This window comes from Salmo salar, chromosome ssa04 (assembly GCF_905237065.1).
Source record: "Salmo salar chromosome ssa04, Ssal_v3.1, whole genome shotgun sequence".
In the NCBI taxonomy this organism is placed as follows: Eukaryota; Metazoa; Chordata; class Actinopteri; order Salmoniformes; family Salmonidae; genus Salmo; species Salmo salar.
The window spans coordinates 23,326,373-23,343,589 of NC_059445.1; positions in this window are offsets into that span (position 1 = coordinate 23,326,373).

Sequence of the window (17,217 nt, forward strand, 5' to 3'; positions counted from 1 at the left end):
AACTCTCAACTAAAATCACAGTTTATCAGTATGCTTAGTAACACAATATACAAACTCCAATTTGTTAATTGGATCTGAAAATAATTTCAATACGTGAATTGAAATGGCTTGCGTTCAACTTTCCAAAATTAAATTCAAGCCGGTAATCACAATACATTTCATAGAATGCTGAAAACGATGAGCAGCATGCCACCCTTTTCAAATCTTGTAATAATTTTATAGCAACCACACTGTGTGGTTTGTATTTTTCATTAATCCCCTCTAGAGAGAGTACCGGTACGTTAATATATACACATTCATTTAGAATCAACTCAGTATTTAAGACATGAGTCATACTTTCAATGCCACATTCTTTAGATTCAGAGATGTCTCTGACGTAAGAGGTACATGGAATGCTGAAAGCCAACCTTTTGAATCAAAAATGTAATTATTGTGCCATTTCCATGTCACACAGCCACAAAACTTGACCTGAAAGAGGACAAACTGTACTAACAGGTTCTTCGTTGTCACACGGACACATGAGAGAATCAATGCCTCAAGGCAGGTAATGCAAACAACATATTTTGCATTGCCTGCCCTGAATCATTCAATCTTTCATGTGTCAGTGTGACAACGAAGAACCTGTTTAGCAGAATAAGGCAAGTGTAAAATCCTGTTTAATTCCAGTACTATAAAGAGCATTTTATCAACACAGAAGTTATAGTGTTATGCTTGAATGTTTTTAGTTGAGCTACATCTAATGACAATGCTTTCCTTTCAAATTACACAACTGGATTGGTAACTATGGGCGTTCACTTAACGCCTCCTGCAACACCCAAATTTGCAAAGCTGCTGGTTATAGGCACAGTGTGTCTTTCTAAAACTTGTTTTGCGAAGAGGTGCTGAAGGGGAAAGGTATGTATTCTCAGATTTAACGTGTATTCCAACATCAAAAATGTAGTCCTACATTCTGATGTGACATGTTGAGAATTACTCTCTCCATGTCACGTCCTGACCAGCAGAGGGCGTAATTGTGTTAGTCTTGGTCAGGATGTGGCAGGTGGTTTGTGTTTGTTAAATGTTGTGTTGGTGATTGGGACTTCCAATTGAAGGCAGGTGTGTTGAGTTGCCTTTGATTGGAAGTCCTATATAGGTGTGTGTGTTTTTCTTTGGGGTTGTGGGTGGTTGTCCTCGCACTGCATTGTATGTGCCTGCAAGACTGTTGCTGTTGTAAATACTGTTTGTTTTTTTCAAGTGGATGCTTTACGTGTTTTATTTAATAAACATGAGTGTCCACAATCCCCCTGCGCCTTGGTCCGCTTCTCTCCATGACAACTTCAGTGACACTCCATTTCATGATGCGTCTTTCCACAATAATCCTTTTTAGTCCAAAAAATAGAATATATTTTTTTATAAAATATCCTGACGGATATTTTTTTAAATGAGGTTTTAAAGTAAGAGTATGTCAGAGAAATTCTATAGGAAGAGAGACTGCAGATTCTTTCAAACAACAATTTTGTCTGTGCAGATTAAGATAGTTGTCGTTACCACCGTTTTCTGTTCCTTCCTGCATGTTTCCACACATCTGAATTCTTGTAGATTGTTAAAACAGAATGTCACATACTGCAGTCGTACCCCAAAGGACTCTTATCTGAACTCCCAGACTTATTACTAAGTCACACGACAACTTGTATCAGTAAAAATACTAACATAACATAATAGACCATTCTCTAAGGAAAAAACGCATAGTATGTCTAATTAAACAGTATAATATGTAATTAATATTTAATTTCCACCCCAAGTATTATTTAAACAATGATATTAACTGCCCAACGACATTCGTTTTTTTGTGTGTTTTTTCTCTCTCAGATAAATCAAGTGCATCAATCAACAGGGCAATATAACATCTAGTCACACTACATCAAGCTGCCCTCAAACCTATAGAACTAGTACACAGTAATAAATTCAGTATCGATATTGTTCTGAAACATGTTGGCTGGAGTTTTTAGCTAACAAACAATACCGCTAGACTGTAATTACATTGCACTTATATAGCAGTTCTTATGCAAGTACAAAGTGATGCCATGTTTCCTAATTAGTTTCCAAGTAAACAGTAAGAAAGCATTTTTATCCATCCAGCCACTATTACACCTGAATTGAGTGGCCAACGAATCACAAAGCCCTTGATAAAGCCTAATGCTATCAGTTGTATCTGATGTGCCTGAGAGATTTCAAATAGACAGATTTATTTTCTGAAGCATCAATATCTTTCAGCACCAATATTAGAGAGTCGCATCTCTTTAATCCCCATTGGAGCACTTTGTAATAATGTCACACAATCTTCAGAGCTAATGTTGTGAGGGCATTTTCTGTTGAACCTTACTAATGCTTGTGTACTAAAATATCCTTCTTTAAGCCTAGGCATTGGGCTTGAGATAGTTTCTTTAACTAACTCATATAAGATAGAAAAGTGTGTGTATTAATAAGAGGCCTGCTCTAACTGTTCTGTGTGTGTAGAATGACCCCATGATACATGGGCGCTCAGCCAAGAGCTGACAGAGATTAACTGGTTCCTCTTAGCTTAACTGGAGACAAGGCAAAGTGTTATATTCTGCACACCAGTGATAGAGCTATTGTTCTGTTTGGAGCCTGTTTCTGGGCAGAAGGTTCATGTTTTTGTGTGTGTGTGACCTGTACGACCATACAAAATCTGGGCCGACAGTCAAACGCACTTGCTTGCCCAAGTTGGGGGAACCGTTGAGCTACTGTTAGAGGAAGTATGTCTGGAGTGACTTCCTGTCATTCTGACCCCTGTTGTCCTCACTCAGTTGCGACAGACTGAGGTAACCTTTTCACCCAGTTGTCTCCCCTCACACACACAAACACATACATAGGATCACGTGTTTTGCAGATGCTTGCATGGGGTAGCTTAACTATATAAATGTTCCTGTACTCTTTGTTCAGCAGGCTCTCTCTCCATTTCACCTGCGTGGGTGGTCCGACCAGCCTCCTTATTATAATACGTTTTTAATTAAAGTAATACCTTGATTGATTGTTGATTTTGCCTCTCCTCGTTATTAGTTAAAGGTAGAATTTCCACCACAACATTCATACAATGATACTATCCCCAATATATACTTATTAGCTTTCACTTTAAATTATAAACAGCAATACATACAATGGAAGTTCTCCTTAAAATGCAGTACATATTACATTCGGGCATAATGTTATCACTTATCAGCTTGGTTTGAAAAGTACTTTCCCTCATGTTTTGGTGGCTCATAACTTAATCCAGGCAAAGCAAAAAAGCCCATCGCTTCTACCACCACTCTTCCAATGTCCTGTAAAGAGATGTAAAATATACTTGGATACAACTTAATAGTTGTTGGAATGCAGGAAGAGTAGCTGCAGCTTTGTAACAGATCATAGGGATCCCACTAAACAAATAAAATGAAAGACTAGAAGTCTGTTAGTTTGTACAATTGTTTGACAAAAATGTAACAGAGATGTTTCTAGTAGATCATTTGTGTTTCTGGGGCCAGACGGCGCAACATATCATGTCGGAACTCCACATAGGCCTAATTTGTCAGGGCAGTATACAAGTCTCTTCCCTGAAATGAATGAACAGAGTCACTTAAAGGCACTCTGACTCATTACTGCATTCCATCATAGTAGGACATCAACACATACAGCAAATGCATCTTCACATATAAGTAGCACTTGGCTTCTATGACAGATCTGTTTATCAAAACAGGAATTTGGTTATGAAACTTTGCAGACAAGGTAGACACGTTATAGAATCAGATTATAAAAGTGATATTACTTAGTGTCCTATGAGGAAAATTGAATGAGAGGCATAAGGCCCTCAGTGAAACACCACTCTCAAGCTGTATGCTGTATTGATAGCATGGAATTGGACTACTGCGCAAATGAGGGGTATTGTGAGACTTTAGTCATGGGCCATGTTGGAAGTAGCAATGGTTACTTTTGTAGCATTGTTGAGATATCAGTTTATGACGACTCATATCACTTGGATTGGTTACTGGTAACTGGGGGACCGATGGAAGGACAGGGGATGCGGTTATTCAAATATCACAAATGATGTTGTCAGGAAATAACGCATGTGTTGCAGTGTGCATATCCTCAGGTGGAACCAAGATATAACCAAGGGCACGGGCTGAATTCTGGAGTTTGAGTGTACATCAAGAGACATCAGGCGGGGGTGTTGGAACAGCATTGGTTTGAGAAACACACTACTTCGAACAGTACCTGCAGTGGTTAAGATCGTCTCTCCTTAGGGGGGTGCATAGTTTTCACGTGAAGTGAGGTCCAACTGCATAATGGGTGAGTGAAGACACCATGACACAGGAAGGGGAGCGAGAGAGAGAGTAGATTCCACTGGAAGACATACAGATGGGTTGGGTCTGGGAACATCTATAAACGTCATAGTTGGTTTGCGGTTTAGCTACTTTATGGGTTAAGGCATCATATGATAGAGGATAGAGGGGTAATTGTACTGTGAACAAAATGTTGAAGGCATTGATGTGAAAGCAGATACAGTGCTGAGTTCCCTCAAGAGGATGGAACGTGGATTAGGGATACACACTTGCATATCAGGTGTTCGTGCCTATCAGGTGAAATGGAGAAGATGGGGAACAAAGTGAAAATGACATGACTTGGGAACACCTCTCGGCACCTGGGGCCTAAAGGGGAAGACTGGGTGAAAGCATGAGGAAGCTTTTCAGAGCTTTCATTTTTGTGGAACCCAGCAGGAAATTATCTTGGAGGCATAGAGTCAGGTGAAGAGAGAGTGGGAATTGTCATGGTTTCAGACTTTGGTTTTCATGCATATATAAATATGCATAGCTTATCACGATTCCAGATACATCTTCGATCTTACACAGTCGTCCAGCAGGGGAAAGTTTGCGAAGTTATCGTTCTCTGTTCGTCGTTTCCATAACGGTAGCTTTTTTTGAAAAGCCTTCAGGTTTTCTTCCGCTTCGATGATGTTGACTCCACCGCCCTGCTTCTGTTGATTGAGATGATTGAGAGCTGCGAAGATATCAGCCATGTACGCTAAAATGAGAATGAACTCAGAATTTTTTAAGCAATCTGCATGACGATGTTGGTGCTCTTGCAAAAACAGGGCTAATTCCACACGCACGGCAAAAACACGATTCAGCACCTGTCCCCGGGATAACCACCGAACGTTAGAATGGTACAGAAGTACCTCAAATTCAGAGCCCATTTCTTTACACAGCTCACTGAAGGTGCGGTGCCTCAGAGCACTATTTCGCACATAGTTCACGCATTCCACTACAATTTTTAATACTTCTGCCAGTTTTGGAGGCAAGGTTTTTGTTGCCAACGCATGCCTGTGCAGAATACAATGCATAACAATTATGTCTGGTGCATCGGCTTTCAGTAGCGCACCAAAACCAGACTTTCTTCCCAGCATGACTGGAGCTCCGTCCGAACAAACTGCAGAAACCATATCCCACGAAAGATTGTTGTCTTTGAAGAAGTCATCCACAAGTTTCTTCACATCGGCTGCCTTAGTTGTTGTCGTAAGAGGCTTACAAAATAAAAAATCTTCCTTTATCACGTCGTCTTTCACATAGCGCACAAATACAGCAAGCTGGCTTAGATTGGAAACGTCTGTGGTCTCGTCGAGTTGAAGGCTGAATTTTGCCGGGCTTGAAATCAGATCTGCAACTACTTGAGCCAAGATGTCTTTGCTCATGTCCTCTATTCTGTCGCTAATGGTGTCATTTGAAAGAGGAATTTGGGATAACTTAACTTCAGCCGCTTTTCCCAGCATGATATTCGCCATCTTCAACACAGCTGGTTTCATGAGTGTTTCACCAATGGTGTGTGGTTTGCCCTGCTTTGCGATCAGGTAAGCAACTTCGTACGATGCTGTGAGGATCGGTTTGTTGATGGGTACAAAGCCGAGAACAGGCAGAGTAGCCTTTTCATCGAATCTGGCTCTCTTCACCTTGAATTCAGCGAGCGTTGTGTTCTTGTATTGTCCATCTCCATGCAGCTTAAGGAAGTGTTCTCTTAGTTTTTCCGGTGCTAGACTAGAATTGCTCAAATTGGCATTGCAAATCATGCAGTTAGGACGCTGACTCTCATCACGTTCCGTTATACATGTGAATCCATATTGTACATATTCGTCCGACCACTTTCTTTTTTTGCTCGACATAGTTAGTATGAAGGGATTAAAATATTAAGAAAGAAATCACACGACGTACCATCACGACAGTCACAATTCGACTACTGAGCGCGCCAAATTCCCTGCAGCACAGATAGGCCAAGCGATGTTGCGTGATCACCTGCAGCTAATGATGGCCAAGCGGGGCGTGTCATCACGAATCATATGAGTCGGGTGTGTGTCTTGACCTCCGCCGAACCCCTGAGACTGACTCACCGAACCCCTGGGGTTCGATCGAACCCAGGTTAAGAACCACTGACTTAACCTCAAGCATACAGATGTAGGATCTCAATTTGATCACCCTGTTACAGGACAACTTTTCTGCAATGCAGGACAATTTTAACTTGCAGTGTATTTGAGGTTTGAAAAAGCTTTTGAAGTTTGTAATTTCCACTTAGAAATGTCAGACTTGATTTTCCCTTGCAATAAATGTATCAACACCCGACAAAAATGTCAATGTATTATAATCCACATATCACATTTCCTGTTACTGCAGGATTATTTTCCTGCTGTAGCAAACTGACTCAAATTAAGTTCCTACATCTGTACATCTATAATGCCTTTAAACACACTCATACAGCACTGGGCCTCTTTTATTGTTACCTCTAGGCAAACCTGCAGCTTCACAGTCAAAGGGGTTTGACAAGGCTAGAGTGCAAGGAGTACAAGCCTTATTCGATCAGAAGTAAAGCATGTACCATTTTATTTGAAATAACTATTCAAATGTACTGTATATCTGTGATTCAACAATTAAATAACGGTCCTGCTCCGCTTTTAAGCAAGCTTAAAAAATGTAACCACTAAAATTCACAGACAGAGTTCTGGATATAAGGGCTGACTTTTGATTTATAAAAACAAATGTGGTAGCTGTGCCTTTTTGGTTTACATTGTTGATATTCAAGTAAGCAGATTTCTGGATCACTGGTAGAAGCTTGGAATAATGTGTACACTTGATCTTCCTTCACTAAAGCCTTATTTCTGTTTCTGTTTAGATGAAGCAGGTGGACAGGGCGGAATTCCATATATAGCTGTGGCTGCCAAGAAGGTGGTCATTGAAGTAGAGGGTATGCCAGGTGCGTTAGAGTTGAAAAAGCCCTCCCACTATGGCATGGACCAACTATCTTCCATTTTGAACGCAGGCCATGGAATCAAGTTTCCAATAAGTAAGATACAATGCATGCTCTCTACACTGTTTCAATGCAGAATTGTAATGTCTTGGTCATTGAGATGAACAACATTGACACGTACAGAACAGGCAGTGACTAGACCCATTACTTTAGACAATCAGGACATTCCCTTTGAACAGATACCCATTGTGGCCACTGCTCTCACTAAAGGGCAACGGTGGGCTTTACTATATATGGCCATCCACCACTTGTTATTGGGTTTTTTTCTGGGTCAATGTGTCCTCTGATTATGAGAAGATTGAGCACATTTTTGATTTTAGAATATCTGTTTGCAGCTGGGGGTGGTGCTGGGCCTAGACCTGGAGATGGGAGTGGAGCTGGAGCTGGGAGTGGAGCTGGAACAGGGCCTGTAGTTGGTGCTGGGCCTGGGCCTTTAACTGGAGGTTGGGCTGAGGCTGGAGCTGAGGCTGGAGCTGGAGGTTGGGCTGAGGCAGGAGGTTGGGCTGAGGCTGGAGCTGGAGGTTGGGCTGAGGCTGGAGCTGGAGGTTGGGCTGAGGCAGGAGGTTGGGCTGAGGCAGGAGCTGAGGCTGGAGCTGGAGGATGGGCTGAGGCAGGAGGTTGGGCTGAGGCTGGAGCTGGAGGTTGGGCTGAGGCAGGAGGTTGGGCTGAGGCTGGAGCTGGAGGTTGGGCTGAGGCAGGAAGTTGGGCTGAGGCAGGAGCTGAGGCTGGAGCTGGAGGATGGGCTGAGGCTGGAGCTGGAGGTTGGGCTGAGGCTGGAGGTTGGGCTGCACCAGGACATGTGTCTAATTCCCCAGAGGTTGGAAATAATATATGCATGTACACAGAATATACAAAACATTAAGGACACCTGCTCTTTCCGTGACATAGACTGACCAGGTGAATCCAGGTGAAAGCTATGGTCCTTCATTGATGTCACTTGTTAAATCCACTTCAATCAGTGTAAATGAAGGGGGGAGACAGGTTAAAGAAGGATTTCTAAGCCTTGAGAGAATTGAGATATGAATTGTGTTTGTGTGCCATTCAGAAGGTAAATGGGCAAGACAGAAGATTCAAGTGCCTTTGAATGGTGTATGGTGGTAGGTGCCAGGCACACCGGTTTGTGTCAAGAACTGCAATGCTGCTGGGTTTTTCACACTCAACAGTTTCCCGTGTGTATCAAGAATGGTCCACCACCCAAAGGCCATCCATCCAACTTGACAGAACTGTGGGAGGCATTGGTGTCAACATGGGCCAGCATCCCTGTGGAACGCTTTTCAACACCTTGTATAGTCCATGCCCTGCCGAATTGAGTCTGTTCTGAGGGCAAAAGGAGGGAGGGGGGGTGCAAGTCAATATTAGGAAGGTGTCCTTAATGTTTGTGAACTCAGTGTAATTGTATGTTATGTAACTACAGTATGTATGTTTTTTTATCTTATGAATGATGCTTGGCTTAGTTCAATACTCAATTCCTAACAGAACTCAGGATAAAACCTAGATGCAGACAGCTAGAGTCACAGATGTTTATTGACCCAAACTGGGGGCAGGCAGAGGTCCATAATCCAGGGCAGAGTCAATAAGATACAAGAAAGCAGGCAGAGGTTCATAAACGGGCAGAGTCAGGCAGGTACAGAACGGCAGGCAGGCTCGGGGTCAGGACAGGCAGAATGGTCAGAACCGGGAAACTAGAAAAGAGAACTTGAGAAAGCAGGGAGACAAGAAAACACACTGGCAAGACAAGACGAACTGGCAACAAACAAACCGAGAACACTGGTATAAATACACTTGAGACAATTAGGAAGATGGGCAACACCTGGAGGGGGGTGGAGACAAACACAAAGACAGGTGAAACAGATCAGGGTGTGACTATTCCAGATAAACAACAGCGCCTGACTTTGCACAGCAAATGTGTACTGCATGATTAAAGAGTAAAAGATAAAACAGTAATTGTAGTCAATGACCAGAATCTTTGCTGGCATAGAAAGAGTCAGTTCAGAATTAGAAATTGGGTAAATGTGTGGAAAGGCATGTAATGAATGAGGTGTTTCAGTGCAGACACTATATTAAAAACACGTCTGTTTGACAGAATTTTGAATGTAGCCAACAAGTTAACCTGTATTTTGTCTTTGATTATGAAGAACATACTTTATTACATCACTTTGTAATTGTGTCTCCGTATTTATTTTCTTACAGACATACACAGACATCCATGCAGTTGCAATGAACTCCATTATTACTTAGCCACAACTATTTGTTTTTTAATTAAAAAAAATATTCAACACTGTGTTGGGTGTAATTACATTGATAGATCTAGTGAACATTGGATAAGCAACAATGAACAGCACTGGTTGGGAGTGACGCAAAGAAGTTGTCACTACAACAAGCCTTACATCAAAGTTGCATGAAGCTGCGTGGAAAGTGCTATGGACTGACCAGTTATTCAAAAGACAATCCTCTTGTGGCTAATTTACATAAGGTTGGTTAACTTACCGGTATGGACCTAAAACACATTCTTCACATTTATAAACTACCTTTTTTAGATTTATTGCTACCATGGAGTTATTTTTACTGAAGCTTTTACAGTATATCAAATAGCATGACAATGATTCACATCATATGGGTCAGACGGTCCTATACCACTTTGCCCAACATGTTATACCCCAGAGGCTGTAAATAAACCCTTTAAAGGTTGGTATGACTTGCATTATTATGATAGGGCTCTGAAACCCATAGCCGATTGGCTTCAGACTGAGCATTTCACCCTGGAAATGGCTGCCGACACTGAACTCAAGTTAGAGTTAAGGTTAGGGTTTATATTTCATGTCAGACTGTCCTATTGTCACGTCCTGACCAGTAGAGGGTGTAGTTGGGTCAGGATGTGTTGGCTGTCAGTTTTGTTGTTTTGTAAATTGCATAGTGTTCGTTTAATTAAATATGACGAACCCTAACTCCGCCGCATTTTGGTCCACTTCTTCCTCAGACAGCCGTTACAGAATTACCCACCAAACCAGGACCAAGCGGCGGAAGAGGAAGGAGCAGCAGGAGTACAGCGTGATGGACCAATAGTGACAGTACCCCCCCCCCCTCAAAGGTGCATACCCCGAAATGCACCTACACAAAACATAGAAAAAAAGAAAAAAAACGACAACAAACCAAAACAAATCCCCTAAACAAAAAAAAGGGAGGGAAGGGAGGGTGGCTGCCGGTGTTAGGTTCCCTATTTTCAGAGTAAATAACTCACGGACACTAGAGAAGCTTAACCCCTGTGCGGCCTCTGTCCCGTATGCCGGACGAACATCCAGCGAAAAACTCCTATCGACATTAGCATAACGAAATTAAAAAGAAAAAAAATTCAAATATAGGACTGTCTCATATCCTTTTATAGATTCACCTCTCCTGAATCGACCCACGTCGTCCGATTTCAAAAAGGCTTTACAGGAAAAGCAAAACATTAGATTATGTTAGAGGAGTACATGGTAAAAGTAGCCACATAGCCATTTTCCGACCAACCACATGCATCACAAATAACCAAAAAACAGCTAAATGCACCACTAACCTTTTACAAACTTCATCAGATGACACACCTAGGACATCATGTTACACAATGCATGCATTCTTTTGTTCGATAAAGTTCATATTTATATATAAAAACAGCATTTTACATCGGCGCCTGACGTTGACTAACTATTTTCCCTCATGCATCCCGGGAAACAGTGCTACAATTTACTCAATTACTATTCGAAAACATTTTTAAAATGTAATATTGTCATTCTAAGATGTATAGATGAATATCTCTTGAAAGCACCTGTAATACCAGATTTAAAAATAACTTTACTGGGTAATCACACTTTGCGATAAAAGGGGATGCGATACTCAGAAAATTAGCTAGTAAATACAGCTCGGCGCCATCTTGGAACAATCGCATATCACATCTAATCTTGTATAATATTGTCAATAATCCCTTAACTTTAGTTGTCTTCATCAGAAAGCACTTCCAGAAATCCCAGGTCCACAACAAATGTATTTTCGTTCGAAAAAGACCATCCTTTATGTTCCATTAGCTTGCTGTTGTTAGCGCGTCTGAAGGCTGTATCCAAAACCATCGTCGGCCGCGGGACAGCAATTTCGAAAAAAACAAACATTTTGTCCCCCATTTAGGTTCGTTCAAACATGTCAAACGTTGTATAACATAAATCTTCAGGGCCTGTTTCAACAAGAGAGCCAATAAGATTCGAGGGGGACGATTGCATTGTGTTTCAAAACGTTTCGAAAGGAGGGGGTAGACAGGGGCGCCGGCGTCATAATGGTGATGGCCCTCCTCCTGTGACCAATTTCAACAGACTCTCATTCTGTCAGTTTCCACAGTAGAAGGCTCAAACCACTTTGTAAAGACTGGGGACATCTAGTGGAAGCAATAGGAAGTGCTCAATGAACCATAGCTCACGGTGTGATTAATAGGGAAAGATGTGAAGTTGAGTCCACAATTCAGAATTCCACTTCCTGTTTCGATCGGTCTCGGGGTTTTGACTGCCATATGAGTTCTGTTATACTCACAGACACCATTCAAACAGTTTTAGAAACTTTAGGGTGTTTTCTATCCACAAGTATTAATTATATGCATATCCTAGCTTCTGAGTTTGTGTAGTAGGCCGTTTAAAATGGGCACGAATTTTTTTCAAAATGCGCTGTGGCGCCCCCTATCCTAGGGTAAGTCCAAGAGGTTAACCAAGTTTAATTCTTCCCAAAGGGTCGATACAGCTGCATTCAGACAAAAACATGTTTCCACCACCACAAGTATATACTATATATTCCAATTTAGACACTCCTTCTTCTCTCCAATCCTTACATCTTATGGTTCGACAGGAAGAGGGTAATAGGGTAATAATCCATAATTTCTCCCTTCAGGGGATCGATCTGACCTGGCCTCAACCCCTCCTTCGCCTAATCCACAGATGTCCATCATTTTCCCCTATAGCAATTCTGTGACTTCCTCCCGTCCACCCAACACATTCCAAAGCCATCTGGCTCCTACAGATAACCATTAACTTCTGATGTAAAAACCAGTCTCTATCACTCCTTAGATACTATATTATTACTTCTGATCTATCATGTCTCTAGTATAGCAATGCTCAAAGTTTCACCAAGAATCCAACAATGGTGTGCGTGCTTGTCAGACTGATGGATAATCAGAACAGGATAGAGCACACAAAAACACTTTCAAATGTTCATAGATGACCAGCAGGGTCAACACTCTAGGGTCAGATGGCTTTCATGTTTAAGGAAGGTAAGGTTTATGGGTGGGGTGGGTTTTGGGGGCTAGTACCTTTCCGTTCACCTTCCCACCCATGGGCCAGACAACACTCAATCATAGGACTGACAGAAGTGCGAAGTCTTCAGCCTAGACTTGAAGGTTGAGACTGAGTCTGATTCTCTCACATTGGCAAACCATTCCATAAAGAGGAGCTCTGTAGGAGAAAGCATTGCCTCCAGCTACTGAAGCCCTGTTTCCAATTCATCTGATTGAATTAGCAGAAAATGATCATTATATTAACAAAAATGATGAGCAAAACACATGGAATCTAACCTGGAATGCTGTTTAGCAGCACCATCAACTCTTCCTTTGCCTCGGTTTCCTCCTCAATACTTAACCTGTTGGGGCAAGGGGGCAGTATTTTCACGGCCGGATAAAAAATGTACCCGATTTAAACTGGTTACTACTCCTGCCCAGAAACGAGAATATGCATGTAATTAGTAGATTTGGATAGAAAACACTCTGAAGATTCTAAAACTGTTTGAATGGTGTCTGTGAGTATAACAGAACTCATATGGCAGGCCAAAACCTGAGAAGATTCCATGCAGGAAGTGCCCTGTCTGACAATTTGTTGTCCTTCTGTTGTATCTCTATCAACATTACAGCATCTGTGCTGTTACGTGACACTTTCTAAGGCTTCCATTGGCTCTATAAAGCGTTCAGAAAGCGGAATGACGTGTCTCCTGTCTCTGGGCAAAGTACAGCAGCAGAGTTTGTAAGTGGCCTGCCTGGGGACAGTGAGACTGAGATGCGAATTCACGAGACTTCTCCATTTTTTTCTTTCAGTCTTTGAATGAATACAACGTTGTCCGTTTGGAATATTATTGCTATTTTACGAGAAAAATAGCATAACAATTTATTTTAAACAGCGTTTGACATGCTTCTAAGTACGGTAATGGAATATTTTGATTTTTTTTGTCACGAAATGCGCTCACGCGTTACCCTTCGGATAGTGTCCTGAACGCATGAACAAAACGCAGGTATTTGGATATAACTATGGATTATTTGGAACCAAAACAACATTTGTTGTTGAAGTAGAAGTCCTGGGAGTGCATTCTGACGAAGAACAGCAAAGGTAATCCAATTTTTCTAATAGTAATTCTGAGTTTAGGTTGCCCCAAACTTGGTGGGTGTCAAATTAGCTAGCCTGTGATGGCCGAGCTATGTACTCAGAATATTGCAAAATGTGCTTTCACCGAAAAGCTATTTTAAAATCTGACATAGCGTTTGCATAAAGGAGTACTGTACCTATAATTCTTAAAATAATTATGTATTTTGTCAGCGTTTATCATGAGTAATTTAGTAAATTCACCGGAAGTTTTCGGTGGGTATGCTAGTTCTGAACATCACATGCTAATGTAAAAAGCAGTTTTTTTATATAAATATGAACTTGATTAAACAAAACATGCATGTATTGTATAACATAATGTCCTAGGAGTGTCATCTGATGAAGATCATCAAAGGTTAGTGCTGCATTTAGCTGTGGTTTTGGTTTTTGTGACATATATGCTTGCTTTGAAAATGGCTGTGTGATTATTTTCGGCAGGGTACTCTCCTGACATAATCTACAGTTTTGCTTTCGCTGTAAAGCCTTTTTGAAATCGGACAACGTGGTTGGATTAACGAGAGTCTTATCTTTCAAATGGTGTAAAATAGTCATATGTTTGAGAAATTGAAGTTATAGCATTTTTGAGGTATTTGTATTTCGCGCCACGCGATTCCACTGGCTGTTGACTAGGGTGGGACGCTAACGGCCCACTGGCCCAGAGAGGTTAACCTCTGCCGACGGAGTTGTATTGCTGGTACTATAACGTATGAAGGTGAAGATACATTTCATAGATTGTTTAAAATCCATCAGCATTTTATTTTGAATAATACTTAACTGATTTCCAGTTATACATTTATTTATACCTTGCTTCTTCCTGACCCTGGCTGCGTAGTAGAGGAGGGCATCGGTGAGGGTGTCATCTCTTTTGTGATCTTCCCTAATTTTCTAAGGTAGGACCACAACCTCTCCATCTGTTCTCTGTCAGCAAGCCCACTGCCAGTCACATACCTGGTACCATCATTGACCTGAAATGTAAAGTACAATTAGAAACCATAATGAGCATTACAATGGGTGATGATGATTAATTAAAGGACAAATTACAACTAGCTGTTTCATAATACTGTTAGGGCAACTGTCTGCAACTAAAAGTAATTGATGTTTAACAGAATAAATTATAAAGAAAATAATGTATTTATTACCTGACAGTCAGCATCATGGGCATAGGCATGAAAGGCTGGCATTGTAAATGTGGTGTCCACCATCAGATTGGGACTGTTTTTCTAAATGTCAAAATAATTGAGTGTAGGAGCAGTTATTTGTGAACTTTTGTGTAAAATATAACTTTTGATTACAAAGCAGGTATGGAGCAATCCGTTTCAAGCCATTCATTAAACCATATCAAGTGATTCATGAATCTCTTACTACAGCATAGTGGTTAAATATTAAATGCATTATCTAATGTACTGTAATAGCTAACATATGTTGATCTATCAATTTGACCTGTAAATGAGGCTTCAGCTGGCATGCAATGTCATAGTGAAGAAACGTTGTGATGTTTGGTCCCTGCATTGCTTTCAGGTCCACCAGCAGGAACATTTGCAAGCCTGAAATGACAGTTCAACATCAGTCATCGTAGCCAATGTTATATATAACTAAAATACATCAGTTATACATCTGAAGCCTCCCATCCATTCATCCATCAACATACTTCTTTCCTCGCTTCAGGTTCAGGAACTTCAGCAGATGCCTGTGCCTGCAAGCCATCCCAAACACACCAGTTATGTCCAGTTTCTGGGTTTTGGATCGCAGCACATCACCGGCTTGAAATCCTGGGCACCCCTGTAAAATGAAGTGAAAAAATAATGATTGAAAAAAGTCACATTCACTAATAAGTTCATGTTTCATCTAACCTGTTCCAACTTCCCCACAAAAAAATATGGACAGAATACTCCAATGCTAGAGTTGCATCACCAAGGCTTCTCCTGATTTCAATCAAACCTTTAACTTCTCCAACATTAGCCCAGCTGTTGGTTATACACACAAACACATGTCACACAAGTCACACAGAAGAGGGCTCGTGAAACTAACTGATTGTGAGATACATCCCATTCTTCAAAATCCAGTATACCTCAGTTGGTGTGTCTGATGCTCCTCCTACAAAGCAGTTGACTTTGTCTTGGTCACAAAAGAACCGCCCAGCATGTTTGGGACCCTTAATGTTGGTCCCAGACAATCTTTTTTGGGGAAAGCCCAAATAGGGCATCAGCGGCAATAATTTGATGACTGTTTTCCTTTAAGATAAAAATGCAAATAATTAATTAAACACAATTATTAGGGATACAGGGAATGGACATTTGCAAGGGTATTACTTAAACCCTTGTGCTCATTGGGAAACATATGTCATTTACCCTGTAGTTTCTTCGTGAATGTATCTGTTATCGGTAGTATCCACTAAGCAGATGATTGGTCCACCTAGCTTTACCAGAGCCTCGTTATCCCACATGTTGTGGATCCAGACAAGCCTTCATGGCAAACGTAGCGGCCTGGGTGGCTAAGTCACCCACAAAACTTTGCCCTGTCTGTCAATCCCGTACTTTACCTGTTTCCACCTCCCATGACTTGGGCGAAGGGTTGTTTTTTTGAGGCTTGCAAATCGTATTACTGCATAACTTTACTACTGTTTGGCAAGGCAATGATAAAAGATATATGAGAAAGACAACTAAGGTTGGATATATTACCCCTCATCAATGATGAACAACACTGAATGCAAAAAAGAGTCCTAGCTTACTGAGACTTTATAGCTGTTCCTTAAATGTTATCATTGACATACCTGTGGACAGAGAGGACACTTTGTGCCAACTTCCTGACAGTCTCTCGTTCAAACTGCCAGTGTTTGAACTCCTCAAATGACTAATTTGTGAGCTTCCAGTAGAGCTCAACTGTCTGTAGAGAGATTTTGTTTTGAACTACTCACACTGCACAAAAGACACTTGTTTTATTTCCAATTTCAAATACAATAACTACCTTCCAGCATGCATTGGATTCATGGATAGCGAAGGTAATCCCCCTCAAATACATCCCACACTACAGGTGCGGGGCTGCAAACTACAAATTCCAGAAAATGATGTCATGGCTTTAGAAGCTTCTGATAGGCTAATTGACATCATTTGAGTCAATTGGAGGTGTACCTGTGGAAGTATTTCAAGGCCTACCTTCAAACTCTTTGCTTGACATCATGGGAAAATCAAAATAAATCAGCCAAGACTTCAGAAACAAATTAGAGACCTCCACAAGCCTGGTTCATCCTTGGGAGCAATTTCCAAACGCCTGAAGGTACCACGTTCATCTGTACAAACAGTGGTAAGCAAGTATAAACACCATGGGACCACGCAGCCGTCATACCACTCAGGAAGGAGACGCCTTCTGTCTCCTAGAGATGAACGTGCTTTGGTGCGAAAAGTGCAAATCAATCCCAGAACAACAGCAAAGGACCTTGTGAAGATGCTCTTTGGCATAATGACCATCATTATGTTAGGAG